Source organism: Anomaloglossus baeobatrachus, chromosome 1, assembly GCF_048569485.1.
Source record: "Anomaloglossus baeobatrachus isolate aAnoBae1 chromosome 1, aAnoBae1.hap1, whole genome shotgun sequence".
Classification (NCBI taxonomy): domain Eukaryota; kingdom Metazoa; phylum Chordata; class Amphibia; order Anura; family Aromobatidae; genus Anomaloglossus; species Anomaloglossus baeobatrachus.
The window spans coordinates 975,079,574-975,096,452 of record NC_134353.1 but is presented as its reverse complement, the minus strand read 5'-3'; the positions used below and the strand labels follow the sequence as shown (position 1 = coordinate 975,096,452).

The 16,879-nt window shown below is 63.0% G+C and overlaps 1 protein-coding gene across 1 annotated transcript in view; it reads left to right on the top strand.

Moving 5' to 3' along the window:
• Positions 1-10,537: 10,537 nt before the first annotated feature.
• CREB3 (cAMP responsive element binding protein 3) overlaps positions 10,538-16,879 on the top strand; it is a 67,008-nt gene continuing 60,666 nt past the window's right edge. The window contains 1 exon segment of the mRNA XM_075344150.1: positions 10,538-10,694. The gene's annotated coding sequence lies outside the window, so the exon portion shown is untranslated.

Genomic DNA, 16,879 nt, shown 5'->3' with positions numbered 1-16,879 from the left:
CGCTCTCTGCCCTCCGGTCACGTGTGGGGTCGCTCTCCAGTGACGTGTGTCTCCGCTCTCTGATCCTGTGTGTCACCGCTCTCTGCTCTCCGGTCACGTGTGGGGTCGCTCTCCGGTGACGTGTCTCCGCTCTCTGATCCTGTGTGTCACCGCTCTCTGCTCTCCGGTCACGTGTGGGGTCACTCTCCGGTCACGTGTGGGGTCGCTCTCTGGTGATGTGTGTCTCCGCTCTCTGATCCTGTGTGTCACCGCTCTCTGCTCTCCGGTCACGTGTGGGGTCGCTCTCCGGTGACGTGTGTCTCCGCTCTCTGATCCTGTGTGTCACGGCTCTCTGCTTTCCGGTCACGTGTGGAGTCACTCTCCGGTCACGTGTGGGGTCGCTCTCTGGTGATGTGTGTCTCCGCTCTCTGATCCTGTGTGTCACCGCTCTCTGCTCTCCTGTCACGTGTGGGGTCGCTCTCCGGTGACGTGTGTCTCCGGTCTCTGATCCTATGTGTCTCCGCTCTCTGCTCTCCGGTCACGTGTGGGGTCGCTCTCCGGTGACGTGTGTCTCCGCTCTCTGATCCTGTGTGTCACCGCTCTCTGCTCTCCGGTCACGTGTGGGGTCACTCTCCGGTCACGTGTGGGGTCGCTCTCTGGTGATGTGTGTCTCCGCTTTCTGATCCTGTGTGTCACCGCTCTCTGCTCTCCGGTCACGTGTGGGGTCTCTCTCCGGTGACGTGTGTCTCCGCTCTCTGATCCTGTGTGTCACCGCTCTCTGCTCTCCGGGTCACGTGTGGGGTCGCTCTCCAGTGACGTGTGTCTCCGCTCTCTGATCCTGTGTGTCTCCGCTCTCTGCTCTCCGGTCACGTGTGGGGTCGCTCTCCGGTGACGTGTGTCTCCGCTCTCTGATCCTGTGTGTCACCGCTCTCTGCTCTCCGGTCACGTGTGGGGTCACTCTCCGGTCACGTGTGGGGTCGCTCTCCGGTGATGTGTGGGGTCGCTCTCCGGTCATGTGTGGGGTCGCTCTCCGGTGACGTGTGGGTCACTCTCCGGTCACATGTGTCTCCGCTCTCTGATCCTGTGTGTCACCGCTCTCTGCTCTCCGGTCACGTGTCGGGTCCCTCTCCGGTCACGTGTGGGGTCGCTCTCCGGTCACGTGTGGGGTCGCTCTCCGGTGATGTGTGGGGTCGCTCTCCGGTCACGTGTGGGGTCGCTCTCCGGTGATGTGTGGGGTCGCTCTCTGATCCTGTGTGTCACCGCTCTCTGCTCTCCGGTCACGTGTGGGGTCGCTCTCCGGTGACGTGTGTCTCCGCTCTCTGATCCTGTGTCTCACCGCTCTCTGCTCTCCGGGTCACGTGTGGGGTCGCTCTCCAGTGACGTGTGTCTCCGCTCTCTGATCCTACGTGTCTCCGCTCTCTGGTCACGTGTGGGGTCGCTCTCCGGTGACGTGTGTCTCCGCTCTCTGATCCTGTGTGTCACCGCTCTCTGCTCTCCGGTCACGTGTGGGGTCACTCTCCGGTCACGTGTGGGGTCGCTCTCTGGTGATGTGTGTCTCCGCTTTCTGATCCTGTGTGTCACCGCTCTCTGCTCTCCGGTCACGTGTGGGGTCGCTCTCCGGTGACGTGTGTCTCCGCTCTCTGATCCTGTGTGTCACCGCTCTCTGCTCTCCGGGTCACGTGTGGGGTCGCTCTCCAGTGACGTGTGTCTCCGCTCTCTGATCCTGTGTGTCTCCGCTCTCTGGTCACGTGTGGGGTCGCTCTCCGGTGACGTGTGTCTCCGCTCTCTGATCCTGTGTGTCACCGCTCTCTGCTCTCCGGTCACGTGTGGGGTCACTCTCCGGTCACGTGTGGGGTCGCTCTCCGGTGATGTGTGGGGTCGCTCTCCGGTCATGTGTGGGGTCGCTCTCCGGTGACGTGTGGGTCGCTCTCCGGTCACGTGTGTCTCCGCTCTCTGATCCTGTGTGTCACCGCTCTCTGCTCTCCGGTCACGTGTCGGGTCACTCTCCGGTCACGTGTGGGGTCGCTCTCCGGTCACGTGTGGGGTCGCTCTCCGGTGATGTGTGGGGTCGCTCTCCGGTCACGTGTGGGGTCGCTCTCCGGTGATGTGTGGGGTCGCTCTCCGGTCACGTGTGGGGTCGCTCTCCGGTGATGTGTGTCTCCGCTCTCTGATCCTGTGTCTCCGCTCTCTGCTCTCTGTGTCTCCGCTCTCTGCTCTCCGGTCACGTGTGGGGTCACTCTCCGGTGATGTGTGGGGTCGCTCTCCGGTCACGTGTGGGGTCGCTCTCCGGTGACGTGTGTCTCCGCTCTCTGATCCTGTGTGTCACCGCTCTCTGCACTCCGGTCACGTGTGGGGTCGCTCTCCGGTGACGTGTGTCTCCGCTCTCTGATCCTGTGTGTCACCGCTCTCTGCTCTCCGGTCACGTGTGGGGTCACTCTCCGGTCACGTGTGGGGTCGCTCTCCGGTCACGTGTGGGGTCGCTCTCCGGTCACGTGTGGGGTCGCTCTCCGGTCACGTGTGGGGTCGCTCTCCGGTGATGTGTGGGGTCGCTCTCTGGTCACGTGTGTCTCCGCTCTCTGATCCTGTGTGTCACCGCTCTCTGCTCTCCAGTCACGTGTGGGGTCACTCTCCGGTCACGTGTGGGGTCGCTCTACGGTGATGTGTGGGGTCGCTCTACGGTCACGTTTGGGGTCGCTCTCCGGTGATGTGTGGGGTCGCTCTCCGGTCACGTGTGGGGTCTCTCTCCGGTCACGTGTGGGGTCGCTCTCCGGTCACGTGTGGGGTCGCTCTCCGGTCACGTGTGGGGTCGCTCTCCGGTGATGTGTGGGGTCGCTCTCCGGTCACGTGTGGGGTCGCTCTCCGGTCACATGTGGGGTCGCTCTCCGGTCACATGTGGGGTCGCTCTCCGGTGATGTGTGTCACCGCTCTCTGATCCTGTGTGTCACCGCTCTCTGCTCTCCGGTGACGTGTGGGTTCGCTCTCCGGTGACGTGTGTCTCCGCTCTCTGATCCTGTGTGTCTCCGCTCTCTGCTCTCCGGTGACGTGTGGGTCGCTCTCCGGTGACGTGTGTCTCCGCTCTCTGATCCTGTGTGTCTCCGCTCTCTGCTCTCCGGTCACGTGTGGGGTCGCTCTCCGGTGATGTGTGGGGTCGCTCTCCGGTGATGTGTGGGGTCGCTCTCCGGTCACGTGTGGGGTCGCTCTCTGGTCACGTGTGTCTCCGCTCTCTGATCCTGTGTGTCTCCGCTCTCCGGTCACGTGTGGGGTCGCTCTCTGGTCACGTGTGTCTCCGCTCTCTGATCCTGTGTGTCTCCGGTCTCTGCTCTCCGGTCACGTGTGCTCTCCGGTCATGTGTCTCCGCTCTCTGTTTTCCAGTGACGTGTGGGGTCGCTTTCCGGTGACGTGTGTCTCCGCTCTCTGATCCTGTGTGTCTCCGCTCTCTGCTCTCCGGTCACGTGTGGGGTCGCTCTCCGGTGATGTGTGGGGTCGCTCTCCGGTGACGTGTGTCTCCGCTCTCTGATCCTGTGTGTCTCCGCTCTCTGATCCTGTGTGTCTCCGCTCTCTGATCCTGTGTGTCTCCGCTCTCTGTTCTCCGGTGACGTTTGGGTCGCTCTCCGGTGACGTGTGTCTCCGCTCTCTGATCCTGTGTGTCTCCGCTCTCTGGTCACGTGTGGGGTCGCTCTCCGGTGATGTGTGGGGTCGCTCTCTGTCACGTGTGTCTCCGCTCTCTGATCCTGTGTGTCTCCGCTCTCTGCTCTCCGGTCACGTGTGGGGTCGCTCTCCGGTGACGTGTGTCTCCGCTCTCTGATCCTGTGTGTCTCCGCTCTCTGCTCTCCGGTCACGTGTGGGGTTGCTCTCCGGTGACGTGTGTCTCCGCTCTCTGATCCTGTGTGTCTCCGCTCTCTGATCCTGTGTGTCTCCGCTCTCTGATCCTGTGTGTCTCCGCTCTCTGATCCTGTGTGTCTCCGCTCTCTGATCCTGTGTGTCTCCGCTCTCTGATCCTGTGTGTCTCCGCTCTCTGCTCTCCGGTGACGTGTGTCTCCGCTCTCTGATCCTGTGTGTCTCCGCTCTCTGCTCTCCGGTGACGTGTGTCTCCGCTCTCTGATCCTGTGTGTCTCCGCTCTCTGCTCTCCGGTCACGTGTGGGGTCGCTCTCTGATCCTGTGTGTCTCCACTCTCTGATCCTGTGTGTCTCCGCTCTCTGCTCTCCGGTCACGTGTGGGGTCGCTCTCCGGTGACGTGTGTCTCCGCTCTCTGATCCTGTGTGTCTCCGCTCTCTGATCCTGTGTGTCTCCGCTCTCTGCTCTCCGGTCACGTGTGGGGTCGCTCTCTGATCCTGTGTGTCTCCGCTCTCTGCTCTCCGGTCACGTGTGTCTCCGCTCTCTGATCCTGTGTGTCTCCGCTCTCTGCTCTCCGGTGACGTGTGTCTCCGCTCTCTGATCCTGTGTGTCTCCGCTCTCTGATCCTGTGTGTCTCCGCTCTCTGCTCTCCGGTGACGTGTGTCTCCGCTCTCTGATCCTGTGTCTCCGCTCTCTGATCCTGTGTGTCTCCGCTCTCTGCTCTCCGGTCACGTGTGGGGTCGCTCTCCGGTGACGTGTGTCTCCGCTCTCTGATCCTGTGTGTCTCCGCTCTCTGCTCTCCGGTCACGTGTGGGTCGCTCTCCGGTGATGTGTGTCTCCGCTCTCTGATCCTGTGTGTCTCCGCTCTCTGATCCTGTGTGTCTCCGCTCTCTGCTCTCCGGTCACGTGTGGGGTCGCTCTCTGATCCTGTGTGTCTCCGCTCTCCGGTGACGTGTGTCTCCGCTCTCTGATCCTGTGTGTCTCCGCTCTCTGATCCTGTGTGTCTCGCTCTCCGGTGACGTGTGTCTCCGCTCTCCGGTGACGTGTGTCTCCGCTCTCCGGTGACGTGTGTCTCCGCTCTCTGATCCTGTGTGTCTCCGCTCTCTGCTCTCCGGTGACGTGTGTCTCCGCTCTCTTATCCTGTGTGTCTCCGCTCTCTGATCCTGTGTGTCTCCGCTCTCTGCTCTCCGGTGACGTGTGTCTCCGCTCTCTGATCCTGTGTCTCCGCTCTCTGATCCTTTGTGTCTCCGCTCTCTGCTCTCCGGTCACGTGTGGGGTCGCTCTCCGGTGACCGTGTGTCTCCGCTCTCTGATCCTGTGTGTCTCCGCTCTCTGCTCTCCGGTCACGTGTGGGGTCGCTCTCCGGTGATGTGTGTCTCCGCTCTCTGATCCTGTGTGTCTCCGCTCTCTGATCCTGTGTGTCTCCGCTCTCTGCTCTCCGGTCACGTGTGGGGTCGCTCTCCGGTGACGTGTGTCTCCGCTCTCTGATCCTGTGTGTCTCCGCTCTCTGCTCTCCAGTCACGTGTGGGGTCGCTCTCCGGTGATGTGTGTCTCCGCTCTCTGATCCTGTGTGTCTCCGCTCTCTGATCCTGTGTGTCTCCGCTCTCTGCTCTCCGGTCACGTGTGGGGTCGCTCTCTGATCCTGTGTGTCTCCGCTCTCCGGTGACGTGTGTCTCCGCTCTCTGATCCTGTGTGTCTCCGCTCTCTGATCCTGTGTGTCTCCGCTCTCCGGTGACGTGTGTCTCCGCTCTCCGGTGACGTGTGTCTCCGCTCTCCGGTGACGTGTGTCTCCGCTCTCTGATCCTGTGTGTCTCCGCTCTCTGATCCTGTGTGTCTCCGCTCTCTGCTCTCCGGTGACGTGTGTCTCCGCTCTCTGCTCTCCGGTCACGTGTGGGGTCGCTCTCCGGTGACGTGTGTCTCCGCTCTCTGATCCTGTGTGTCTCCGCTCTCTGCTCTCCGGTCACGTGTGGGGTCGCTCTCCGGTGACGTGTGTCTCCGCTCTCTGATCCTGTGTGTCTCCGCTCTCCGGTCACGTGTGGGGTCGCTCTCCGGTGATGTGTGTCTCCGCTCTCTGATCCTGTGTGTCTCCGCTCTCTGATCCTGTGTGTCTCCGCTCTCTGCTCTCCGGTCACGTGTGGGGTCGCTCTCTGATCCTGTGTGTCTCCGCTCTCCGGTGACGTGTGTCTCCGCTCTCTGATCCTGTGTGTCTCCGCTCTCTGCTCTCCGGTCACGTGTGGGGTCGCTCTCTGATCCTGTGTGTCTCCGCTCTCCGGTGACGTGTGTCTCCGCTCTCTGATCCTGTGTGTCTCCGCTCTCTGATCCTGTGTGTCTCCGCTCTCTGCTCTCCGGTCACGTGTGGGGTCGCTCTCTGATCCTGTGTGTCTCCGCTCTCCGGTGACGTGTGTCTCCGCTCTCTGATCCTGTGTGTCTCCGCTCTCTGATCCTGTGTGTCTCCGCTCTCTGCTCTCCGGTCACGTGTGGGGTCGCTCTCTGATCCTGTGTGTCTCCGCTCTCCGGTGACGTGTGTCTCCGCTCTCTGATCCTGTGTGTCTCCGCTCTCTGATCCTGTGTGTCTCCGCTCTCCGGTGACGTGTGTCTCCGCTCTCCGGTGACGTGTGTCTCCGCTCTCCGGTGACGTGTGTCTCCGCTCTCTGATCCTGTGTGTCTCCGCTCTCTGATCCTGTGTGTCTCCGCTCTCCGGTCACGTGTGTCTCCGCTCTCTGATCCTGTGTGTCTCCGCTCTCTGATCCTGTGTGTCTCCGCTCTCCGGTGACGTGTGTCTCCGCTCTCCGGTGACGTGTGTCTCCGCTCTCCGGTGACGTGTGTCTCCGCTCTCTGATCCTGTGTGTCTCCGCTCTCTGATCCTGTGTGTCTCCGCTCTCCGGTCACGTGTGTCTCCGCTCTCTGATCCTGTGTGTCTCCGCTCTCTGATCCTGTGTGTCTCCGCTCTCCGGTGACGTGTGTCTCCGCTCTCCGGTGACGTGTGTCTCCGCTCTCCGGTGACGTGTGTCTCCGCTCTCTGATCCTGTGTGTCTCCGCTCTCTGATCCTGTGTGTCTCCGCTCTCCGGTCACGTGTGTCTCCGCTCTCTGATCCTGTGTGTCTCCGCTCTCTGATCCTGTGTGTCTCCGCTCTCCGGTGACGTGTGTCTCCGCTCTCCGGTGACGTGTGTCTCCGCTCTCCGGTGACGTGTGTCTCCGCTCTCTGATCCTGTGTGTCTCCGCTCTCTGATCCTGTGTGTCTCCGCTCTCCGGTCACGTGTGTCTCCGCTCTCTGATCCTGTGTGTCTCCGCTCTCTGATCCTGTGTGTCTCCGCTCTCCGGTGACGTGTGTCTCCGCTCTCCGGTGACGTGTGTCTCCGCTCTCCGGTGACGTGTGTCTCCGCTCTCTGATCCTGTGTGTCTCCGCTCTCTGATCCTGTGTGTCTCCGCTCTCTGATCCTGTGTGTCTCCGCTCTCCGGTCACGTGTGTCTCCGCTCTCTGATCCTGTGTGTCTCCGCTCTCTGATCCTGTGTGTCTCCGCTCTCCGGTGACGTGTGTCTCCGCTCTCCGGTGACGTGTGTCTCCGCTCTCTGATCCTGTGTGTCTCCGCTCTCCGGTGACGTGTGTCTCCACTCTCCGGTGACGTGTGTCTCCGCTCTCCGGTGACGTGTGTCTCCGCTCTCTGATCCTGTGTGTCTCCGCTCTCTGATCCTGTGTGTCTCCGCTCTCCGGTCACGTGTGTCTCCGCTCTCTGATCCTGTGTGTCTCCGCTCTCTGATCCTGTGTGTCTCCGCTCTCCGGTGACGTGTGTCTCCGCTCTCCGGTGACGTGTGTCTCCGCTCTCCGGTGACGTGTGTCTCCGCTCTCTGATCCTGTGTGTCTCCGCTCTCTGATCCTGTGTGTCTCCGCTCTCCGGTCACGTGTGTCTCCGCTCTCTGATCCTGTGTGTCTCCGCTCTCTGATCCTGTGTGTCTCCGCTCTCCGGTGACGTGTGTCTCCGCTCTCTGATCCTGTGTGTCTCCGCTCTCTGATCCTGTGTGTCTCCGCTCTCCGGTCACGTGTGTCTCCGCTCTCTGATCCTGTGTGTCTCCGCTCTCTGATCCTGTGTGTCTCCGCTCTCCGGTGACGTGTGTCTCCGCTCTCTGATCCTGTGTGTCTCCGCTCTCTGATCCTGTGTGTCTCCGCTCTCCGGTCACGTGTGTCTCCGCTCTCTGATCCTGTGTGTCTCCGCTCTCTGATCCTGTGTGTCTCCGCTCTCCGGTGACGTGTGTCTCCGCTCTCCGGTGACGTGTGTCTCCGCTCTCTGATCCTGTGTGTCTCCGCTCTCCGGTCACGTGTGTCTCCGCTCTCTGATCCTGTGTGTCTCCGCTCTCTGATCCTGTGTGTCTCCGCTCTCCGGTGACGTGTGTCTCCGCTCTCCGGTGACGTGTGTCTCCGCTCTCTGATCCTGTGTGTCTCCGCTCTCTGATCCTGTGTGTCTCCGCTCTCCGGTCACGTGTGTCTCCGCTCTCTGATCCTGTGTGTCTCCGCTCTCTGATCCTGTGTGTCTCCGCTCTCCGGTGACGTGTGTCTCCGCTCTCTGATCCTGTGTGTCTCCGCTCTCCGGTGACGTGTGTCTCCGCTCTCCGGTCACGTGTGTCTCCGCTCTCTGATCCTGTGTGTCTCCGCTCTCTGATCCTGTGTGTCTCCGCTCTCCGGTGACGTGTGTCTCCGCTCTCTGATCCTGTGTGTCTCCGCTCTCCGGTGACGTGTGTCTCCGCTCTCTGATCCTGTGTGTCACCGCTCTCTGCTCTCCGGGTCACGTGTGGGGTCGCTCTCCGGTGACGTGTGTCTCCGCTCTCTGATCCTGTGTGTCTCTGCTCTCCGGTGACGTGTGTCTCCGCTCTCTGATCCTGTGTGTCTCCGCTCTCCGGTGACGTGTGTCTCCGCTCTCTGATCCTGTGTGTCTCCGCTCTCCGGTGACGTGTGTCTCCGCTCTCTGATCCTGTGTGTCTCCGCTCTCCGGTGACGTGTGTCTCCGCTCTCTGATCCTGTGTGTCACCGCTCTCTGCTCTCCGGGTCACGTGTGGGGTCGCTCTCCGGTGACGTGTGTCTCCGCTCTCTGATCCTGTGTGTCTCCGCTCTCCGGTGACGTGTGTCTCCGCTCTCTGATCCTGTGTGTCTCCGCTCTCCGGTGACGTGTGTCTCCGCTCTCTGATCCTGTGTGTCTCCGCTCTCCGGTGACGTGTGTCTCCGCTCTCTGATCCTGTGTGTCTCCGCTCTCCGGTGACGTGTGTCTCCGCTCTCTGATCCTGTGTGTCACCGCTCTCTGCTCTCCGGGTCACGTGTGGGGTCGCTCTCCGGTGACGTGTGTCTCCGCTCTCTGATCCTGTGTGTCTCTGCTCTCCGGGTCACGTGTGGGGTCGCTCTCCGGTGACGTGTGTCTCCGCTCTCTGATCCTGTGTGTCACCGCTCTCTGCTCTCCGGGTCACGTGTGGGGTCGCTCTCCGGTGACGTGTGTCTCCGCTCTCTGATCCTGTGTGTCTCTGCTCTCCGGGTCACGTGTGGGGTCGCTCTCCGGTGACGTGTGTCTCCGCTCTCTGATCCTGTGTGTCACCGCTCTCTGCTCTCCGGGTCACGTGTGGGGTCGCTCTCCGGTGACGTGTGTCTCCGCTCTCCGGTGACGTGTGTCTCCGCTCTCCGGTGACGTGTGTCTCCGCTCTCTGATCCTGTGTGTCTCCGCTCTCCGGTGACGTGTGTCTCCGCTCTCTGATCCTGTGTGTCTCCGCTCTCTGATCCTGTGTGTCTCCGCTCTCTGATCCTGTGTGTCTCCGCTCTCTGATCCTGTGTGTCTCCGCTCTCTGATCCTGTGTGTCTCCGCTCTCTGATCCTGTGTGTCTCCGCTCTCTGATCCTGTGTGTCTCCGCTCTCCGGTGACGTGTGTCTCCGCTCTCTGATCCTGTGTGTCTCCGCTCTCTGATCCTGTGTGTCTCCGCTCTCTGATCCTGTGTGTCTCCGCTCTCCGGTGACGTGTGTCTCCGCTCTCTGATCCTGTGTGTCTCCGCTCTCTGATCCTGTGTGTCTCCGCTCTCTGATCCTGTGTGTCTCCGCTCTCCGGTGACGTGTGTCTCCGCTCTCTGATCCTGTGTGTCTCCGCTCTCTGATCCTGTGTGTCTCCGCTCTCTGATCCTGTGTGTCTCCGCTCTCTGATCCTGTGTGTCTCCGCTCTCTGATCCTGTGTGTCTCCGCTCTCTGATCCTGTGTGTCTCCGCTCTCTGATCCTGTGTGTCTCCGCTCTCCGGTGACGTGTGTCTCCGCTCTCTGATCCTGTGTGTCTCCGCTCTCTGATCCTGTGTGTCTCCGCTCTCTGATCCTGTGTGTCTCCGCTCTCTGATCCTGTGTGTCTCCGCTCTCTGATCCTGTGTGTCTCCGCTCTCCGGTGACGTGTGTCTCTGCTCTCCGCTCTCTTGTGATTCTCGTCACCGCTCTCTTGATGGAGAAGCTGCGTCCTCTACTGGACGTATACAGAGCACCAGGATGGGGAGAACAGGTCACATGACACAGTAAGGCACTGCCCACACTAGACATGGCCGCTGCGTATCTCATCTCCTTCCCTGACAGGGAAAAGAGGCGTGACTGCGGACGTGGCAGTTACCAAAACTTCAGAAGAGCGGGGAGGAGATCGTGGAACTACATTTCCCGGCATGCAGCGCGACACTCAGGGAGCGAGGAGGAGGCGGGGTCTAGAGGGGAGGGGGGTGACGTCATTAGTGTTGTGTTGGATCCCGGAAGAGAAGAACAGAAGGAAGACGCGGAGCAGCGGCGACCCCCGAGATAAGCGAGATACACAGCGCCCCCTGCTGGGAGGTGAGGAACCGCACACAGCACCCCAGCGAGATACACAGCGCCCCCTGCTGGGAGGTGAGGAACCGCACACAGCACCCCTGCATGTCACCACTGCTCATATACCGGGAGCCACGCCCTCTAATCAGCATATCCCACCTATGACTGACAACATTAACATACTAATCTCCTGCCCCTTATTGGGCCACCTCGCCCAATATTATTCGCCCCGCCTCACCCCTCCCCCTTATTGGCCCCTGCCTCGCCACTCCCCCTTATTGGCCCCTGCCTCGCCACTCCCCCTTATTGGCCCCTGCCTCACCCCTCCCCCTTATTGGCCCCTGCTTCGCCCCTCCCCCTTATTGGCCCCTGCCTCGCCCCTCCCCCTTATTGGCACCTGCCTCACCCCCTCCCCCTTATTGGCCCCTGCCTCGCCCCTCCCCCTTATTGGCCCCTGCCTCTCCCCTCCCCCTTATTGGCACCTGCCTCTCCCCTCCCCCTTATTGGCACCTGCCTCGCCCCTCCCCCTTATTGGCCCCTGCCTCACCCCTCCCCCTTATTGGCCCCTGCCTCGCCCCTCCCCCTTATTGGCCCCTGCCTCTCCCCTCCCCCTTATTGGCACCTGCCTCACCCCTCCCCCTTATTGGCCCCTGCCTCACCCCTCCCCCTTATTGGCCCCTGCCTCGCCCCTCCCCCTTTTTGGCTTCTGCCTCGCCCCTCCCCCTTATTGGCCCCTGCCTCTCCCCTCCCCCTTATTGGCACCTGCCTCGCCCCTCCCCCTTATTGGCACCTGCCTCTCCCCTCCCCCTTATTGGCACCTGCCTCGCCCCTCCCCCTTATTGGCACCTGCCTCACCCCTCCCCCTTATTGGCACCTGCCTCACCCCTCCCCCTTATTGGCCCCTGCCTCGCCCCTCCCCCTTATTGGCACCTGCCTCGCCCCTCCCCCTTATTGGCACCTGCCTCTCCCCTCCCCCTTATTGGCACCTGCCTCTCCCCTCCCCCTTATTGGCACCTGCCTCACCCCTCCCCCTTATTGGCACCTGCCTCACCCCTCCCCCTTATTGGCCCCTGCCTCGCCCCTCCCCCTTTTTGGCTTCTGCCTCGCCCCTCCCCCTTATTGGCCCCTGCCTCTCCCCTCCCCCTTATTGGCCCCTGCCTCTCCCCTCCCCCTTATTGGCACCTGCCTCACCCCTCCCCCTTATTGGCCCCTGCCTCGCCACTCCCCCTTATTGGCCCCTGCCTCACCCCTCCCCCTTATTGGCCCCTGCCTCGCCCCTCCCCCTTATTGGCCCCTGCCTCGCCCCTCCCCCTTATTGGCACCTGCCTCACCCCTCCCCCTTATTGGCCCCTGCCTCGCCCCTCCCCCTTATTGGCCCCTGCCTCTCCCCTCCCCCTTATTGGCACCTGCCTCTCCCCTCCCCCTTATTGGCACCTGCCTCGCCCCTCCCCCTTATTGGCCCCTGCCTCACCCCTCCCCCTTATTGGCCCCTGCCTCGCCCCTCCCCCTTATTGGCCCCTGCCTCTCCCCTCCCCCTTATTGGCACCTGCCTCACCCCTCCCCCTTATTGGCCCCTGCCTCACCCCTCCCCCTTATTGGCCCCTGCCTCGCCCCTCCCCCTTTTTGGCTTCTGCCTCGCCCCTCCCCCTTATTGGCCCCTGCCTCTCCCCCTCCCCCTTATTGGCACCTGCCTCGCCCCTCCCCCTTATTGGCACCTGCCTCTCCCCTCCCCCTTATTGGCACCTGCCTCGCCCCTCCCCCTTATTGGCACCTGCCTCACCCCTCCCCCTTATTGGCACCTGCCTCACCCCTCCCCCTTATTGGCCCCTGCCTCGCCCCTCCCCCTTATTGGCCCCTGCCTCGCCCCTCCCCCTTATTGGCACCTGCCTCTCCCCTCCCCCTTATTGGCACCTGCCTCTCCCCTCCCCCTTATTGGCACCTGCCTCACCCCTCCCCCTTATTGGCACCTGCCTCACCCCTCCCCCTTATTGGCCCCTGCCTCGCCCCTCCCCCTTTTTGGCTTCTGCCTCGCCCCTCCCCCTTATTGGCCCCTGCCTCTCCCCTCCCCCTTATTGGCACCTGCCTCGCCCCTCCCCCTTATTGGCACCTGCCTCTCCCCTCCCCCTTATTGGCTTCTGCCTCACCTCTCCCCCTTATTGGCACCTGCCTCACCCCTCCCCCTTATTGGCCCCTGCCTCGCCCCTCCCCCTTATTGGCTTCTGCCTCGCCCCTCCCCCTTATTGGCCCCTGCCTCTCCCCTCCCCCTTATTGGCCCCTGCCTCGCCTCTCCCCCTTATTGGCCCCTGCCTCACCCCTCCCCCTTATTGGCACCTGCCTCACCCCTCCCCCTTATTGGCCCCTGCCTCACCCCTCCCCCTTATTGGCCCCTGCCTCGCCCCTCCCCCTTATTGGCTTCTGCCTCGCCCCTCCCCCTTATTGGCCCCTGCCTCTCCCCTCCCCCTTATTGGCCCCTGCCTCGCCTCTCCCCCTTATTGGCCCCTGCCTCGCCCCTCCCCCTTATTGGCTTCTGCCTCACCTCTCCCCCTTATTGGCACCTGCCTCACCCCTCCCCCTTATTGGCCCCTGCCTCGCCCCTCCCCCTTATTGGCTTCTGCCTCGCCCCTCCCCCTTATTGGCCCCTGCCTCTCCCCTCCCCCTTATTGGCACCTGCCTCTCCCCTCCCCCTTATTGGCACCTGCCTCTCCCCTCCCCCTTATTGGCACCTGCCTCGCCCCTCCCCCTTATTGGCACCTGCCTCACCCCTCCCCCTTATTGGCCCCTGCCTCGCCTCTCCCCCTTATTGGCCCCTGCCTCGCCCCTCCCCCTTATTGGCTTCTGCCTCACCTCTCCCCCTTATTGGCACCTGCCTCACCCCTCCCCCTTATTGGCCCCTGCCTCACCTCTCCCCCTTATTGGCCCCTGCCTCACCTCTCCCCCTTATTGGCACCTGCCTCACCTCTCCCCCTTATTGGCACCTGCCTCACCTCTCCCCCTTATTGGCACCTGCCTCACCTCTCCCCCTTATTGGCACCTGCCTCTCCCCTCCCCCTTATTGGCCCCTGCCTCTCCCCTCCCCCTTATTGGCCCCTGCCTCTCCCCTCCCCCTTATTGGCACCTGCCTCGCCCCTCCCCCTTATTGGCACCTGCCTCTCCCCTCCCCCTTATTGGCACCTGCCTCGCCCCTCCCCCTTATTGGCACCTGCCTCACCCCTCCCCCTTATTGGCACCTGCCTCACCCCTCCCCCTTATTGGCCCCTGCCTCGCCCCTCCCCCTTATTGGCACCTGCCTCGCCCCTCCCCCTTATTGGCACCTGCCTCTCCCCTCCCCCTTATTGGCACCTGCCTCTCCCCTCCCCCTTATTGGCACCTGCCTCACCCCTCCCCCTTATTGGCACCTGCCTCACCCCTCCCCCTTATTGGCCCCTGCCTCGCCCCTCCCCCTTTTTGGCTTCTGCCTCGCCCCTCCCCCTTATTGGCCCCTGCCTCTCCCCTCCCCCTTATTGGCACCTGCCTCGCCCCTCCCCCTTATTGGCACCTGCCTCGCCCCTCCCCCTTATTGGCACCTGCCTCTCCCCTCCCCCTTATTGGCTTCTGCCTCACCTCTCCCCCTTATTGGCACCTGCCTCACCCCTCCCCCTTATTGGCCCCTGCCTCGCCCCTCCCCCTTATTGGCTTCTGCCTCGCCCCTCCCCCTTATTGGCCCCTGCCTCTCCCCTCCCCCTTATTGGCCCCTGCCTCGCCTCTCCCCCTTATTGGCCCCTGCCTCACCCCTCCCCCTTATTGGCACCTGCCTCACCCCTCCCCCTTATTGGCCCCTGCCTCACCCCTCCCCCTTATTGGCCCCTGCCTCGCCCCTCCCCCTTATTGGCTTCTGCCTCGCCCCTCCCCCTTATTGGCCCCTGCCTCTCCCCTCCCCCTTATTGGCCCCTGCCTCGCCTCTCCCCCTTATTGGCCCCTGCCTCGCCCCTCCCCCTTATTGGCTTCTGCCTCACCTCTCCCCCTTATTGGCACCTGCCTCACCCCTCCCCCTTATTGGCCCCTGCCTCGCCCCTCCCCCTTATTGGCTTCTGCCTCGCCCCTCCCCCTTATTGGCCCCTGCCTCTCCCCTCCCCCTTTTTGGCACCTGCCTCTCCCCTCCCCCTTATTGGCACCTGCCTCTCCCCTCCCCCTTATTGGCACCTGCCTCGCCCCTCCCCCTTATTGGCCCCTGCCTCGCCTCTCCCCCTTATTGGCCCCTGCCTCGCCCCTCCCCCTTATTGGCTTCTGCCTCACCTCTCCCCCTTATTGGCACCTGCCTCACCCCTCCCCCTTATTGGCCCCTGCCTCGCCCCTCCCCCTTATTGGCTTCTGCCTCGCCCCTCCCCCTTATTGGCCCCTGCCTCTCCCCTCCCCCTTTTTGGCACCTGCCTCTCCCCTCCCCCTTATCGGCACCTGCCTCTCCCCTCCCCCTTATTGGCACCTGCCTCGCCCCTCCCCCTTATTGGCCCCTGCCTCGCCTCTCCCCCTTATTGGCCCCTGCCTCGCCCCTCCCCCTTATTGGCTTCTGCCTCACCTCTCCCCCTTATTGGCACCTGCCTCACCCCTCCCCCTTATTGGCCCCTGCCTCACCTCTCCCCCTTATTGGCCCCTGCCTCACCTCTCCCCCTTATTGGCACCTGCCTCACCTCTCCCCCTTATTGGCACCTGCCTCACCTCTCCCCCTTATTGGCACCTGCCTCTCCCCTCCCCCTTATTGGCCCCTGCCTCTCCCCTCCCCCTTATTGGCACCTGCCTCACCTCTCCCCCTTATTGGCCCCTGCCTCACCTCTCCCCCCTTATTGGCACCTGCCTCACCTCTCCCCCTTATTGGCACCTGCCTCACCTCTCCCCCTTATTGGCACCTGCCTCACCTCTCCCCCTTATTGGCACCTGCCTCACCTCTCCCCCTTTTTGGCCCCTTCCTCACCCCTCCCCCTTATTGGCCCCTGCCTTACCCCTCCCCCTTATTGGCCCCTGCCTCACCCCTCCCCCTTATTGGCCCCTGCCTCGCCCCTCACCCTTACTGGCCCCTGCCTCTCCCCTCCCCCTTATTGGCACCTGCCTCACCCCTCCCCCTTACTGGCCCCTGCCTCGCCCCTCCCCCTTATTGGCCCCTGCCAGCCCCTCCCCCTTATTGGCACCTGCCTCACCTCTCCCCCTTATTGGCCCCTGCCTCGCCCCTCCCCCTTATTGGCACCTGCCTCACCCCTCCCCCTTATTGGCACCTGCCTCACCCCTCCCCCTTATTGGCACCTGCCTCACCTCTCCCCCTTTTTGGCCCCTTCCTCACCCCTCCCCCTTATTGGCCCCTGCCTCACCCCTCCCCCTTATTGGGCCCTGCCTCGCCCCTCACCCTTACTGGCCCCTGCCTCGCCCCTCCCCCTTATTGGCCCCTTCCAGCCCCTCCCCCTTATTGGCCCCTGCCTCACCTCTCCCCCTTATTGGCCCCTGCCTCACCTCTCCCCCTTATTGGCACCTGCCTCACCTCTCCCCCTTATTGGCACCTGCCTCACCTCTCCCCCTTATTGGCACCTGCCTCACCTCTCCCCCTTATTGGCCCCTGCCTCACCTCTCCCCCTTATTGGCACCTGCCTCACCTCTCCCCCTTATTGGCCCCTGCCTCACCTCTCCCCCTTATTGGCACCTGCCTCACCTCTCCCCCTTATTGGCACCTGCCTCACCTCTCCCCCTTATTGGCACCTGCCTCACCTCTCCCCCTTATTGGCACCTGCCTCACCTCTCCCCCTTATTGGCACCTGCCTCACCTCTCCCCCTTATTGGCACCTGCCTCACCTCTCCCCCTTATTGGCACCTGCCTCACCTCTCCCCCTTTTTGGCCCCTTCCTCACCCCTCCCCCTTATTGGCCCCTGCCTCACCCCTCCCCCTTATTGGCCCCTGCCTCACCCCTCCCCCTTATTGGCCCCTGCCTCGCCCCTCACCCTTACTGGCCCCTGCCTCTCCCCTCCCCCTTATTGGCACCTGCCTCACCCCTCCCCCTTACTGGCCCCTGCCTCGCCCCTCCCCCTTATTGGCCCCTGCCCGCCCCTCCCCCTTATTGGCACCTGCCTCACCTCTCCCCCTTATTGGCCCCTGCCTCGCCCCTCCCCCTTATTGGCACCTGCCTCACCCCTCCCCCTTATTGGCACCTGCCTCACCCCTCCCCCTTATTGGCACCTGCCTCACCTCTCCCCCTTTTTGGCCCCTTCCTCACCCCTCCCCCTTATTGGCCCCTGCCTCACCCCTC